General features: G+C 49.2%; 29 non-coding genes across 29 annotated transcripts; all 29 read right to left on the bottom strand.

The window, feature by feature from the left end:
- Positions 1-65: 65 nt before the first annotated feature.
- LOC145026535 (5S ribosomal RNA) lies at positions 66-184 on the bottom strand. Its single transcript, XR_013674503.1, has one exon. It is a non-coding gene; the product is annotated as a 5S ribosomal RNA (ribosomal RNA).
- A 217-nt stretch (positions 185-401) lies between these two features.
- LOC145026813 (5S ribosomal RNA) lies at positions 402-520 on the bottom strand. The gene has a single exon (XR_013674765.1). It is a non-coding gene; the product is annotated as a 5S ribosomal RNA (ribosomal RNA).
- A 218-nt stretch (positions 521-738) lies between these two features.
- Positions 739-857, bottom strand: LOC145026533 (5S ribosomal RNA). Its single transcript, XR_013674502.1, has one exon. It is a non-coding gene; the product is annotated as a 5S ribosomal RNA (ribosomal RNA).
- Positions 858-1,076: 219 nt separating this feature from the next.
- LOC145027341 (5S ribosomal RNA) lies at positions 1,077-1,195 on the bottom strand. Its single transcript, XR_013675265.1, has one exon. It is a non-coding gene; the product is annotated as a 5S ribosomal RNA (ribosomal RNA).
- A 217-nt stretch (positions 1,196-1,412) lies between these two features.
- LOC145026640 (5S ribosomal RNA) lies at positions 1,413-1,531 on the bottom strand. The gene has a single exon (XR_013674602.1). It is a non-coding gene; the product is annotated as a 5S ribosomal RNA (ribosomal RNA).
- Positions 1,532-1,748: 217 nt separating this feature from the next.
- On the bottom strand, positions 1,749-1,867 carry LOC145026508 (5S ribosomal RNA). The gene has a single exon (XR_013674478.1). It is a non-coding gene; the product is annotated as a 5S ribosomal RNA (ribosomal RNA).
- Positions 1,868-2,086: 219 nt separating this feature from the next.
- On the bottom strand, positions 2,087-2,205 carry LOC145026090 (5S ribosomal RNA). Its single transcript, XR_013674085.1, has one exon. It is a non-coding gene; the product is annotated as a 5S ribosomal RNA (ribosomal RNA).
- Positions 2,206-2,424: 219 nt separating this feature from the next.
- On the bottom strand, positions 2,425-2,543 carry LOC145027161 (5S ribosomal RNA). The gene has a single exon (XR_013675098.1). It is a non-coding gene; the product is annotated as a 5S ribosomal RNA (ribosomal RNA).
- Positions 2,544-2,761: 218 nt separating this feature from the next.
- Positions 2,762-2,880, bottom strand: LOC145026532 (5S ribosomal RNA). Its single transcript, XR_013674501.1, has one exon. It is a non-coding gene; the product is annotated as a 5S ribosomal RNA (ribosomal RNA).
- Positions 2,881-3,098: 218 nt separating this feature from the next.
- On the bottom strand, positions 3,099-3,217 carry LOC145025870 (5S ribosomal RNA). The gene has a single exon (XR_013673862.1). It is a non-coding gene; the product is annotated as a 5S ribosomal RNA (ribosomal RNA).
- Positions 3,218-3,435: 218 nt separating this feature from the next.
- LOC145026967 (5S ribosomal RNA) lies at positions 3,436-3,554 on the bottom strand. Its single transcript, XR_013674915.1, has one exon. It is a non-coding gene; the product is annotated as a 5S ribosomal RNA (ribosomal RNA).
- A 218-nt stretch (positions 3,555-3,772) lies between these two features.
- On the bottom strand, positions 3,773-3,891 carry LOC145023387 (5S ribosomal RNA). The gene has a single exon (XR_013671482.1). It is a non-coding gene; the product is annotated as a 5S ribosomal RNA (ribosomal RNA).
- A 218-nt stretch (positions 3,892-4,109) lies between these two features.
- Positions 4,110-4,228, bottom strand: LOC145026531 (5S ribosomal RNA). The gene has a single exon (XR_013674500.1). It is a non-coding gene; the product is annotated as a 5S ribosomal RNA (ribosomal RNA).
- A 219-nt stretch (positions 4,229-4,447) lies between these two features.
- Positions 4,448-4,566, bottom strand: LOC145027160 (5S ribosomal RNA). The gene has a single exon (XR_013675097.1). It is a non-coding gene; the product is annotated as a 5S ribosomal RNA (ribosomal RNA).
- A 218-nt stretch (positions 4,567-4,784) lies between these two features.
- On the bottom strand, positions 4,785-4,903 carry LOC145026530 (5S ribosomal RNA). The gene has a single exon (XR_013674499.1). It is a non-coding gene; the product is annotated as a 5S ribosomal RNA (ribosomal RNA).
- Positions 4,904-5,121: 218 nt separating this feature from the next.
- On the bottom strand, positions 5,122-5,240 carry LOC145025868 (5S ribosomal RNA). The gene has a single exon (XR_013673860.1). It is a non-coding gene; the product is annotated as a 5S ribosomal RNA (ribosomal RNA).
- A 218-nt stretch (positions 5,241-5,458) lies between these two features.
- Positions 5,459-5,577, bottom strand: LOC145026966 (5S ribosomal RNA). The gene has a single exon (XR_013674914.1). It is a non-coding gene; the product is annotated as a 5S ribosomal RNA (ribosomal RNA).
- A 218-nt stretch (positions 5,578-5,795) lies between these two features.
- LOC145023376 (5S ribosomal RNA) lies at positions 5,796-5,914 on the bottom strand. The gene has a single exon (XR_013671471.1). It is a non-coding gene; the product is annotated as a 5S ribosomal RNA (ribosomal RNA).
- Positions 5,915-6,132: 218 nt separating this feature from the next.
- LOC145026529 (5S ribosomal RNA) lies at positions 6,133-6,251 on the bottom strand. Its single transcript, XR_013674498.1, has one exon. It is a non-coding gene; the product is annotated as a 5S ribosomal RNA (ribosomal RNA).
- Positions 6,252-6,468: 217 nt separating this feature from the next.
- Positions 6,469-6,587, bottom strand: LOC145025324 (5S ribosomal RNA). Its single transcript, XR_013673345.1, has one exon. It is a non-coding gene; the product is annotated as a 5S ribosomal RNA (ribosomal RNA).
- Positions 6,588-6,807: 220 nt separating this feature from the next.
- Positions 6,808-6,926, bottom strand: LOC145026710 (5S ribosomal RNA). The gene has a single exon (XR_013674667.1). It is a non-coding gene; the product is annotated as a 5S ribosomal RNA (ribosomal RNA).
- A 217-nt stretch (positions 6,927-7,143) lies between these two features.
- On the bottom strand, positions 7,144-7,262 carry LOC145025323 (5S ribosomal RNA). Its single transcript, XR_013673344.1, has one exon. It is a non-coding gene; the product is annotated as a 5S ribosomal RNA (ribosomal RNA).
- Positions 7,263-7,480: 218 nt separating this feature from the next.
- Positions 7,481-7,599, bottom strand: LOC145026872 (5S ribosomal RNA). The gene has a single exon (XR_013674824.1). It is a non-coding gene; the product is annotated as a 5S ribosomal RNA (ribosomal RNA).
- Positions 7,600-7,818: 219 nt separating this feature from the next.
- LOC145026089 (5S ribosomal RNA) lies at positions 7,819-7,937 on the bottom strand. Its single transcript, XR_013674084.1, has one exon. It is a non-coding gene; the product is annotated as a 5S ribosomal RNA (ribosomal RNA).
- A 218-nt stretch (positions 7,938-8,155) lies between these two features.
- Positions 8,156-8,274, bottom strand: LOC145026528 (5S ribosomal RNA). Its single transcript, XR_013674497.1, has one exon. It is a non-coding gene; the product is annotated as a 5S ribosomal RNA (ribosomal RNA).
- Positions 8,275-8,493: 219 nt separating this feature from the next.
- On the bottom strand, positions 8,494-8,612 carry LOC145026867 (5S ribosomal RNA). The gene has a single exon (XR_013674819.1). It is a non-coding gene; the product is annotated as a 5S ribosomal RNA (ribosomal RNA).
- A 218-nt stretch (positions 8,613-8,830) lies between these two features.
- Positions 8,831-8,949, bottom strand: LOC145026527 (5S ribosomal RNA). Its single transcript, XR_013674496.1, has one exon. It is a non-coding gene; the product is annotated as a 5S ribosomal RNA (ribosomal RNA).
- A 219-nt stretch (positions 8,950-9,168) lies between these two features.
- On the bottom strand, positions 9,169-9,287 carry LOC145026866 (5S ribosomal RNA). The gene has a single exon (XR_013674818.1). It is a non-coding gene; the product is annotated as a 5S ribosomal RNA (ribosomal RNA).
- Positions 9,288-9,505: 218 nt separating this feature from the next.
- On the bottom strand, positions 9,506-9,624 carry LOC145027212 (5S ribosomal RNA). The gene has a single exon (XR_013675145.1). It is a non-coding gene; the product is annotated as a 5S ribosomal RNA (ribosomal RNA).
- Positions 9,625-9,803: the final 179 nt, after the last annotated feature.

The raw sequence follows: 9,803 nt of genomic DNA, 5'->3' as shown, positions 1-9,803 counted from the left end.
TATAGCAAGAAAGATAAAAAAACGCACCTAAAACATAAAAAAAACGCAGACGGGCAACGAAAAAGGGGGTGCAACACGAGGACTTCCCAGGGGGTCACCAATCCTAGTACTACTCTCGCCCAAGCACGCTTAACTGCGGAGTTCTGATGGGATCCGGTGCATTAGTGCTGGTATGATCGCACCCGAAATACTATCCATGCTTATTGTTTTTATGTCTTACAAGACGCAGAACCTCGTTTGCTTTCGGACGCGAGGCGTGGGACCCACGTGATGGATCGGCTCGGTTCGGGAAACAAGAAAACAATCAACATTGAACCGGATGCCGCCCGAGCATGGATATAGCAAGAAAGAAAAAAAAACGCACCTAAAACATAAAAAAAATGCAGACGGGCAACGAAAAAGGGGTGCAACTCGAGGACTTCCCAGGGGGTCACTCATCCTAGTACTACTCTCGCCCAAGCACGCTTAACTGCGGAGTTCTGATGGGATCCGGTGCATTAGTGCTGGTATGATCGCACCCGAAATACTATCCATGCTTATTGTTTTTATGTCTTACAAGACGCAGAACCTCGTTTGCTTTCGGACGCGAGGCGTGGGACCCACGTGATGGATCGGCTCGGTTCGGGAAACAAGAAAACAATCAACATTGAACCGGAGGCCGCCCGAGCATGGATATAGCAAGAAAGAAAAAAAACGCACCTAAAACATAAAAAAAAACGCAGACGGGCAACGAAAAAGGGGGTGCAACACGAGGACTTCCCAGGGGGTCACCAATCCTAGTACTACTCTCGCCCAAGCACGCTTAACTGCGGAGTTCTGATGGGATCCGGTGCATTAGTGCTGGTATGATCGCACCCGAAATACTATCCATGCTTATTGTTTTTATGTCTTACAAGACGCAGAACCTCGTTTGCTTTCGGACGCGAGGCGTGGGACCCACGTGATGGATCGACTCGGTTCGGGAAACAAGAAAACAATCAACATTGAACCGGATGCCGCCCGAGCATGGATATAGCAAGAAAGAAAAAAAAAACGCACCTAAAACATAAAAAAAACGCAGACGGGCAACGAAAAAGGGGGTGCAACACGAGGACTTCCCAGGGGGTCACCCATCCTAGTACTACTCTCGCCCAAGCACGCTTAACTGCGGAGTTCTGATGGGATCCGGTGCATTAGTGCTGGTATGATCGCACCCGAAATACTATCCATGCTTATTGTTTTTATGTCTTACAAGACGCAGAACCTCGTTTGCTTTCGGACGCGAGGCGTGGGACCCACGTGATGGATCGGCTCGGTTCGGGAAACAAGAAAACAATCAACATTGAACCGGAGGCCGCCCGAGCATGGATATAGCAAGAAAGAAAAAAAACGCACGTAAAACATAAAAAAAACGCAAACGGGCAACGAAAAAGGGGGTGCAACACGAGGACTTCCCAGGGGGAAACCCATCCTAGTACTACTCTCGCCCAAGCACGCTTAACTGCGGAGTTCTGATGGGATCCGGTGCATTAGTGCTGGTATGATCGCACACGAAATACTATCCATGCTTATTGTTTTTATGTCTTACAAGACGCAGAACCTCGTTTGCTTTCGGACGCGAGGCGTGGGACCCACGTGATGGATCGGCTCGGTTCGGGAAACAAGAAAACAATCAACATTGAACCGGAGGCCGCCCGAGCATGGATATAGCAAGAAAGAAAAAAAAACGCACCTAAAACATAAAAAAAACGCAGACGGGCAACGAAAAAGGGGTGGAACACGAGGACTTCCCAGGGGGTCACCCATCCTAGTACTACTCTCGCCCAAGCACGCTTAACTGCGGAGTTCTGATGGGATCCGGTGCATTAGTGCTGGTATGATCGCACCCGAAATACTATCCATGCTTATTGTTTTTATGTCTTACAAGACGCAGAACCTCGTTTGCTTTCGGACGCGAGGCGTGGGACCCACGTGATGGATCGGCTCGGTTCGGGAAACAAGAAAACAATCAACATTGAACCGGAGGCCGCCCGAGCATGGATATAGCAAGAAAGAAAAAAAAAACGCACCTAAAACATAAAAAAAACACAGACGGGCAACGAAAAAGGGGGTGCAACACGAGGACTTCCCAGGGGGTCACCCATCCTAGAACTACTCTCGCCCAAGCACGCTTAACTGCGGAGTTCTGATGGGATCCGGTGCATTAGTGCTGGTATGATCGCACCCGAAATACTATCCATGCTTATTGTTTTTATGTCTTACAAGACGCAGAACCTCGTTTGCTTTCGGACGCGAGGCGTGGGACCCACGTGATGGATCGGCTCGGTTCGGGAAACAAGAAAACAATCAACATTGAACCGGAGGCCGCCCGAGCATGGATATAGCAAGAAAGAAAAAAAAAACGCACCTAAAACATAAAAAAAACGCAGACGGGCAACGAAAAAGGGGGTGCAACACGAGGACTTCCCAGGGGGTCAACCATCCTAGAACTACTCTCGCCCAAGCACGCTTAACTGCGGAGTTCTGATGGGATCCGGTGCATTAGTGTTGGTATGATCGCACCCGAAATACTATCCATGCTTATTGTTTTTATGTCTTACAAGACGCAGAACCTCGTTTGCTTTCGGACGCGAGGCGTGGGACCCACGTGATGGATCGGCTCGGTTCGGGAAACAAGAAAACAATCAACATTGAACCGGAGGCCGCCCGAGCATGGATATAGCAAGAAAGAAAAAAAACGCACCTAAAACATAAAAAAAAACGCAGACGGGCAACGAAAAAGGGGGTGCAACACGAGGACTTCCCAGGGGGTCACCAATCCTAGTACTACTCTCGCCCAAGCACGCTTAACTGCGGAGTTCTGATGGGATCCGGTGCATTAGTGCTGGTATGATCGCACCCGAAATACTATCCATGCTTATTGTTTTTATGTCTTACAAGACGCAGAACCTCGTTTGCTTTCGGACGCGAGGCGTGGGACCCACGTGATGGATCGGCTCGGTTCGGGAAACAAGAAAACAATCAACATTGAACCGGATGCCGCCCGAGCATGGATATAGCAAAAAAGAAAAAAAAACGCACCTAAAACATAAAAAAAATGCAGACGGGCAACGAAAAAGGGGGTGCAACTCGAGGACTTCCCAAGGGGTCACCCATCCTAGTACTACTCTCGCCCAAGCACGCTTAACTGCGGAGTTCTGATGGGATCCGGTGCATTAGTGCTGGTATGATCGCACCCGAAATACTATCCATGCTTATTGTTTTTATGTCTTACAAGACGCAGAACCTCGTTTGCTTTCGGACGCGAGGCGTGGGACCCACGTGATGGATCGGCTCGGTTCGGGAAACAAGAAAACAATCAACATTGAACCGGAGGCCGCCCGAGCATGGATATAGCAAGAAAGAAAAAAAACGCACCTAAAACATAAAAAAAAACGCAGACGGGCAACGAAAAAGGGGGTGCAACACGAGGACTTCCCAGGGGGTCACCAATCCTAGTACTACTCTCGCCCAAGCATGCTTAACTGCGGAGTTCTGATGGGATCCGGTGCATTAGTGCTGGTATGATCGCACCCGAAATACTATCCATGCTTATTGTTTTTATGTCTTACAAGACGCAGAACCTCGTTTGCTTTCGGACGCGAGGCGTGGGACCCACGTGATGGATCGGCTCGGTTCGGGAAACAAGAAAACAATCAACATTGAACCGGATGCCGCCCGAGCATGGATATAGCAAGAAAGAAAAAAAAACGCACCTAAAACATAAAAAAAACGCAGACGGGCAACGAAAAAGGGGGTGCAACACGAGGACTTCCCGGGGGGTCACCCATCCTAGTACTACTCTCGCCCAAGCACGCTTAACTGCGGAGTTCTGATGGGATCCGGTGCATTAGTGCTGGTATGATCGCACCCGAAATACTATCCATGCTTATTGTTTTTATGTCTTACAAGACGCAGAACCTCGTTTGCTTTCGGACGCGAGGCGTGGGACCCACGTGATGGATCGGCTCGGTTCGGGAAACAAGAAAACAATCAACATTGAACCGGAGGCCGCCCGAGCATGGATATAGCAAGAAAGAAAAAAAACGCACCTAAAACATAAAAAAAAACGCAGACGGGCAACGAAAAAGGGGGTGCAACACGAGGACTTCCCAGGGGGTCACCAATCCTAGTACTACTCTCGCCCAAGCACGCTTAACTGCGGAGTTCTGATGGGATCCGGTGCATTAGTGCTGGTATGATCGCACCCGAAATACTATCCATGCTTATTGTTTTTATGTCTTACAAGACGCAGAACCTCGTTTGCTTTCGGACGCGAGGCGTGGGACCCACGTGATGGATCGGCTCGGTTCGGGAAACAAGAAAACAATCAACATTGAACCGGAGGCCGCCCGAGCATGGATATAGCAAGAAAGAAAAAAAAAACGCACCTAAAACATAAAAAAAACGCAGACGGGCAACGAAAAAGGGGGTGCAACACGAGGACTTCCCAGGGGGTCAACCATCCTAGAACTACTCTCGCCCAAGCACGCTTAACTGCGGAGTTCTGATGGGATCCGGTGCATTAGTGTTGGTATGATCGCACCCGAAATACTATCCATGCTTATTGTTTTTATGTCTTACAAGACGCAGAACCTCGTTTGCTTTCGGACGCGAGGCGTGGGACCCACGTGATGGATCGGCTCGGTTCGGGAAACAAGAAAACAATCAACATTGAACCGGAGGCCGCCCGAGCATGGATATAGCAAGAAAGAAAAAAAACGCACCTAAAACATAAAAAAAAACGCAGACGGGCAACGAAAAAGGGGGTGCAACACGAGGACTTCCCAGGGGGTCACCAATCCTAGTACTACTCTCGCCCAAGCACGCTTAACTGCGGAGTTCTGATGGGATCCGGTGCATTAGTGCTGGTATGATCGCACCCGAAATACTATCCATGCTTATTGTTTTTATGTCTTACAAGACGCAGAACCTCGTTTGCTTTCGGACGCGAGGCGTGGGACCCACGTGATGGATCGGCTCGGTTCGGGAAACAAGAAAACAATCAACATTGAACCGGATGCCGCCCGAGCATGGATATAGCAAAAAAGAAAAAAAAACGCACCTAAAACATAAAAAAAATGCAGACGGGCAACGAAAAAGGGGGTGCAACTCGAGGACTTCCCAAGGGGTCACCCATCCTAGTACTACTCTCGCCCAAGCACGCTTAACTGCGGAGTTCTGATGGGATCCGGTGCATTAGTGCTGGTATGATCGCACCCGAAATACTATCCATGCTTATTGTTTTTATGTCTTACAAGACGCAGAACCTCGTTTGCTTTCGGACGCGAGGCGTGGGACCCACGTGATGGATCGGCTCGGTTCGGGAAACAAGAAAACAATCAACATTGAACCGGAGGCCGCCCGAGCATGGATATAGCAAGAAAGAAAAAAAACGCACCTAAAACATAAAAAAAAACGCAGACGGGCAACGAAAAAGGGGGTGCAACACGAGGACTTCCCAGGGGGTCACCAATCCTAGTACTACTCTCGCCCAAGCATGCTTAACTGCGGAGTTCTGATGGGATCCGGTGCATTAGTGCTGGTATGATCGCACCCGAAATACTATCCATGCTTATTGTTTTTATGTCTTACAAGACGCAGAACCTCGTTTGCTTTCGGACGCGAGGCGTGGGACCCACGTGATGGATCGGCTCGGTTCGGGAAACAAGAAAACAATCAACATTGAACCGGATGCCGCCCGAGCATGGATATAGCAAGAAAGAAAAAAAAACGCACCTAAAACATAAAAAAAACGCAGACGGGCAACGAAAAAGGGGGTGCAACACGAGGACTTCCCGGGGGGTCACCCATCCTAGTACTACTCTCGCCCAAGCACGCTTAACTGCGGAGTTCTGATGGGATCCGGTGCATTAGTGCTGGTATGATCGCACCCGAAATACTATCCATGCTTATTGTTTTTATGTCTTACAAGACGCAGAACCTCGTTTGCTTTCGGACGCGAGGCGTGGGACCCACGTGATGGATCGGCTCGGTTCGGGAAACAAGAAAACAATCAACATTGAACCGGAGGCCGCCCGAGCATGGATATAGCAAGAAAGAAAAAAAACGCACCTAAAACATAAAAAAAAACGCAGACGGGCAACGAAAAAGGGGGTGCAACACGAGGACTTCCCAGGGGGTCACCAATCCTAGTACTACTCTCGCCCAAGCACGCTTAACTGCGGAGTTCTGATGGGATCCGGTGCATTAGTGCTGGTATGATCGCACCCGAAATACTATCCATGCTTATTGTTTTTATGTCTTACAAGACGCAGAACCTCGTTTGCTTTCGGACGCGAGGCGTGGGACCCACGTGATGGATCGGCTCGGTTCGGGAAACAAGAAAACAATCAACATTGAACCGGAGGCCGCCCGAGCATGGATATAGCAAGAAAGAAAAAAAAACGCACCTAAAACATTAAAAAAACGCAGACGGGCAACGAAAAAGGGGTGCAACACAAGGACTTCCCAGGGGGTCACCCATCCTAGTACTACTCTCGCCCAAGCACGCTTAACTGCGGAGTTCTGATGGGATCCGGTGCATTAGTGCTGGTATGATCGCACCCGAAATACTATCCATGCTTATTGTTTTTATGTCTTACAAGACGCAGAACCTCGTTTGCTTTCGGACGCGAGGCGTGGGACCCACGTGATGGATCGGCTCGGTTCGGGAAACAAGAAAACAATCAACATTGAACCGGAGGCCGCCCGAGCATGGATATAGCAAGAAAGAAAAAAAAAAACGCACCTAAAACATAAAAAAAATGCAGACGGGCAACGAAAAAGGGGGTGCAACACGAGGACTTCCCAGGGGGTCACCCATCCTAGAACTACTCTCGCCCAAGCACGCTTAACTGCAGAGTTCTGATGGGATCCGGTGCATTAGTGCTGGTATGATCGCACCCGAAATACTATCCATGCTTATTGTTTTTATGTCTTACAAGACGCAGAACCTCGTTTGCTTTCGGACGCGAGGCGTGGGACCCACGTGATGGATCGGCTCGGTTCGGGAAACAAGAAAACAATCAACATTGAACCGGAGGCCGCCCGAGCATGGATATAGCAAGAAAGAAAAAAAAACGCACCTAAAACATTAAAAAAACGCAGACGGGCAACGAAAAAGGGGTGCAACACAAGGACTTCCCAGGGGGTCACCCATCCTAGTACTACTCTCGCCCAAGCACGCTTAACTGCGGAGTTCTGATGGGATCCGGTGCATTAGTGCTGGTATGATCGCACCCGAAATACTATCCATGCTTATTGTTTTTATGTCTTACAAGACGCAGAACCTCGTTTGCTTTCGGACGCGAGGCGTGGGACCCACGTGATGGATCGGCTCGGTTCGGGAAACAAGAAAACAATCAACATTGAACCGGAGGCCGCCCGAGCATGGATATAGCAAGAAAGAAAAAAAACGCACCTAAAACATAAAAAAAAACGCAGACGGGCAACGAAAAAGGGGGTGCAACACGAGGACTTCCCAGTGGGTCACCAATCCTAGTACTACTCTCGCCCAAGCACGCTTAACTGCGGAGTTCTGATGGGATCCGGTGCATTAGTGCTGGTATGATCGCACCCGAAATACTATCCATGCTTATTGTTTTTATGTCTTACAAGACGCAGAACCTCGTTTGCTTTCGGACGCGAGGCGTGGGACCCACGTGATGGATCGGCTCGGTTCGGGAAACAAGAAAACAATCAACATTGAACCGGATGCCGCCCGAGCATGGATATAGCAAGAAAGAAAAAAAAAACGCACCTAAAACATAAAAAAAACGCAGACGGGCAACGAAAAAGGGGGTGCAACACGAGGACTTCCCAGGGGGTCACCCATCCTAGAACTACTCTCGCCCAAGCACGCTTAACTGCGGAGTTCTGATGGGATCCGGTGCATTAGTGCTGGTATGATCGCACCCGAAATACTATCCATGCTTATTGTTTTTATGTCTTACAAGACGCAGAACCTCGTTTGCTTTCGGACGCGAGGCGTGGGACCCACGTGATGGATCGGCTCGGTTCGGGAAACAAGAAAACAATCAACATTGAACCGGAGGCCGCCCGAGCATGGATATAGCAAGAAAGAAAAAAAACGCACCTAAAACATAAAAAAAAACGCAGACGGGCAACGAAAAAGGGGGTGCAACACGAGGACTTCCCAGGGGGTCACCAATCCTAGTACTACTCTCGCCCAAGCACGCTTAACTGCGGAGTTCTGATGGGATCCGGTGCATTAGTGCTGGTATGATCGCACCCGAAATACTATCCATGCTTATTGTTTTTATGTCTTACAAGACGCAGAACCTCGTTTGCTTTCGGACGCGAGGCGTGGGACCCACGTGATGGATCGGCTCGGTTCGGGAAACAAGAAAACAATCAACATTGAACCGGATGCCGCCCGAGCATGGATATAGCAAGAAAGAAAAAAAAAACGCACCTAAAACATAAAAAAAACGCAGACGGGCAACGAAAAAGGGGGTTCAACACGAGGACTTCCCAGGGGGTCACCCATCCTAGTACTACTCTCGCCCAAGCACGCTTAACTGCGGAGTTCTGATGGGATCCAGTGCATTAGTGCTGGTATGATCGCACCCGAAATACTATCCATGCTTATTGTTTTTATGTCTTACAAGACGCAGAACCTCGTTTGCTTTCGGACGCGAGGCGTGGGACCCACGTGATGGATCGGCTCGGTTCGGGAAACAAGAAAACAATCAACATTGAACCGGAGGCCGCCCGAGCATTGATATAGCAAGAAAGAAAAAAAACGCACCTAAAACATAAAAAAAAACGCAGACGGGCAACGAAAAAGGGGGTGCAACACGAGGACTTCCCAGGGGGTCACCAATCCTAGTACTACTCTCGCCCAAGCACGCTTAACTGCGGAGTTCTGATGGGATCCGGTGCATTAGTGCTGGTATGATCGCACCCGAAATACTATCCATGCTTATTGTTTTTATGTCTTACAAGACGCAGAACCTCGTTTGCTTTCGGACGCGAGGCGTGGGACCCACGTGATGGATCGGCTCGGTTCGGGAAACAAGAAAACAATCAACATTGAACCGGATGCCGCCCGAGCATGGATATAGCAAGAAAGAAAAAAAAAACGCACCTAAAACATAAAAAAAACGCAGACGGGCAACGAAAAAGGGGGTTCAACACGAGGACTTCCCAGGGGGTCACCCATCCTAGTACTACTCTCGCCCAAGCACGCTTAACTGCGGAGTTCTGATGGGATCCAGTGCATTAGTGCTGGTATGATCGCACCCGAAATACTATCCATGCTTATTGTTTTTATGTCTTACAAGACGCAGAACCTCGTTTGCTTTCGGACGCGAGGCGTGGGACCCACGTGATGGATCGGCTCGGTTCGGGAAACAAGAAAACAATCAACATTGAACCGGAGGCCGCCCGAGCATTGATATAGCAAGAAAGAAAAAAAACGCACCTAAAACATAAAAAAAAACGCAGACGGGCAACGAAAAAGGGGGTGCAACACGAGGAATTCCCAGGGGGTCACCAATCCTAGTACTACTCTCGCCTTAGCACGCTTAACTGCGGAGTTCTGATGGGATCCGGTGCATTAGTGCTGGTATGATCGCACTCGAAATACTATCCATGCTTATTGTTTTTATGTCTTACAAGACGCAGAACCTCGTTTGCTTTCGGACGCGAGGCGTGGGACCCACGTGATGGATCGGCTCGGTTCGGGAAACAAGAAAACAATCAACATTGAACCGGAGGCCGCCCGAGCATGGATATAGCAAGAAAGAAAAAAAACGCAC

This window comes from Lactuca saligna, chromosome 1 (genome assembly GCF_052625555.1).
Source record: "Lactuca saligna cultivar CGN05327 chromosome 1, ASM5262555v1, whole genome shotgun sequence".
Taxonomy (NCBI): Eukaryota; Viridiplantae; Streptophyta; class Magnoliopsida; order Asterales; family Asteraceae; genus Lactuca; species Lactuca saligna.
This window is presented reverse-complemented; position numbering and strand designations above follow the sequence as displayed.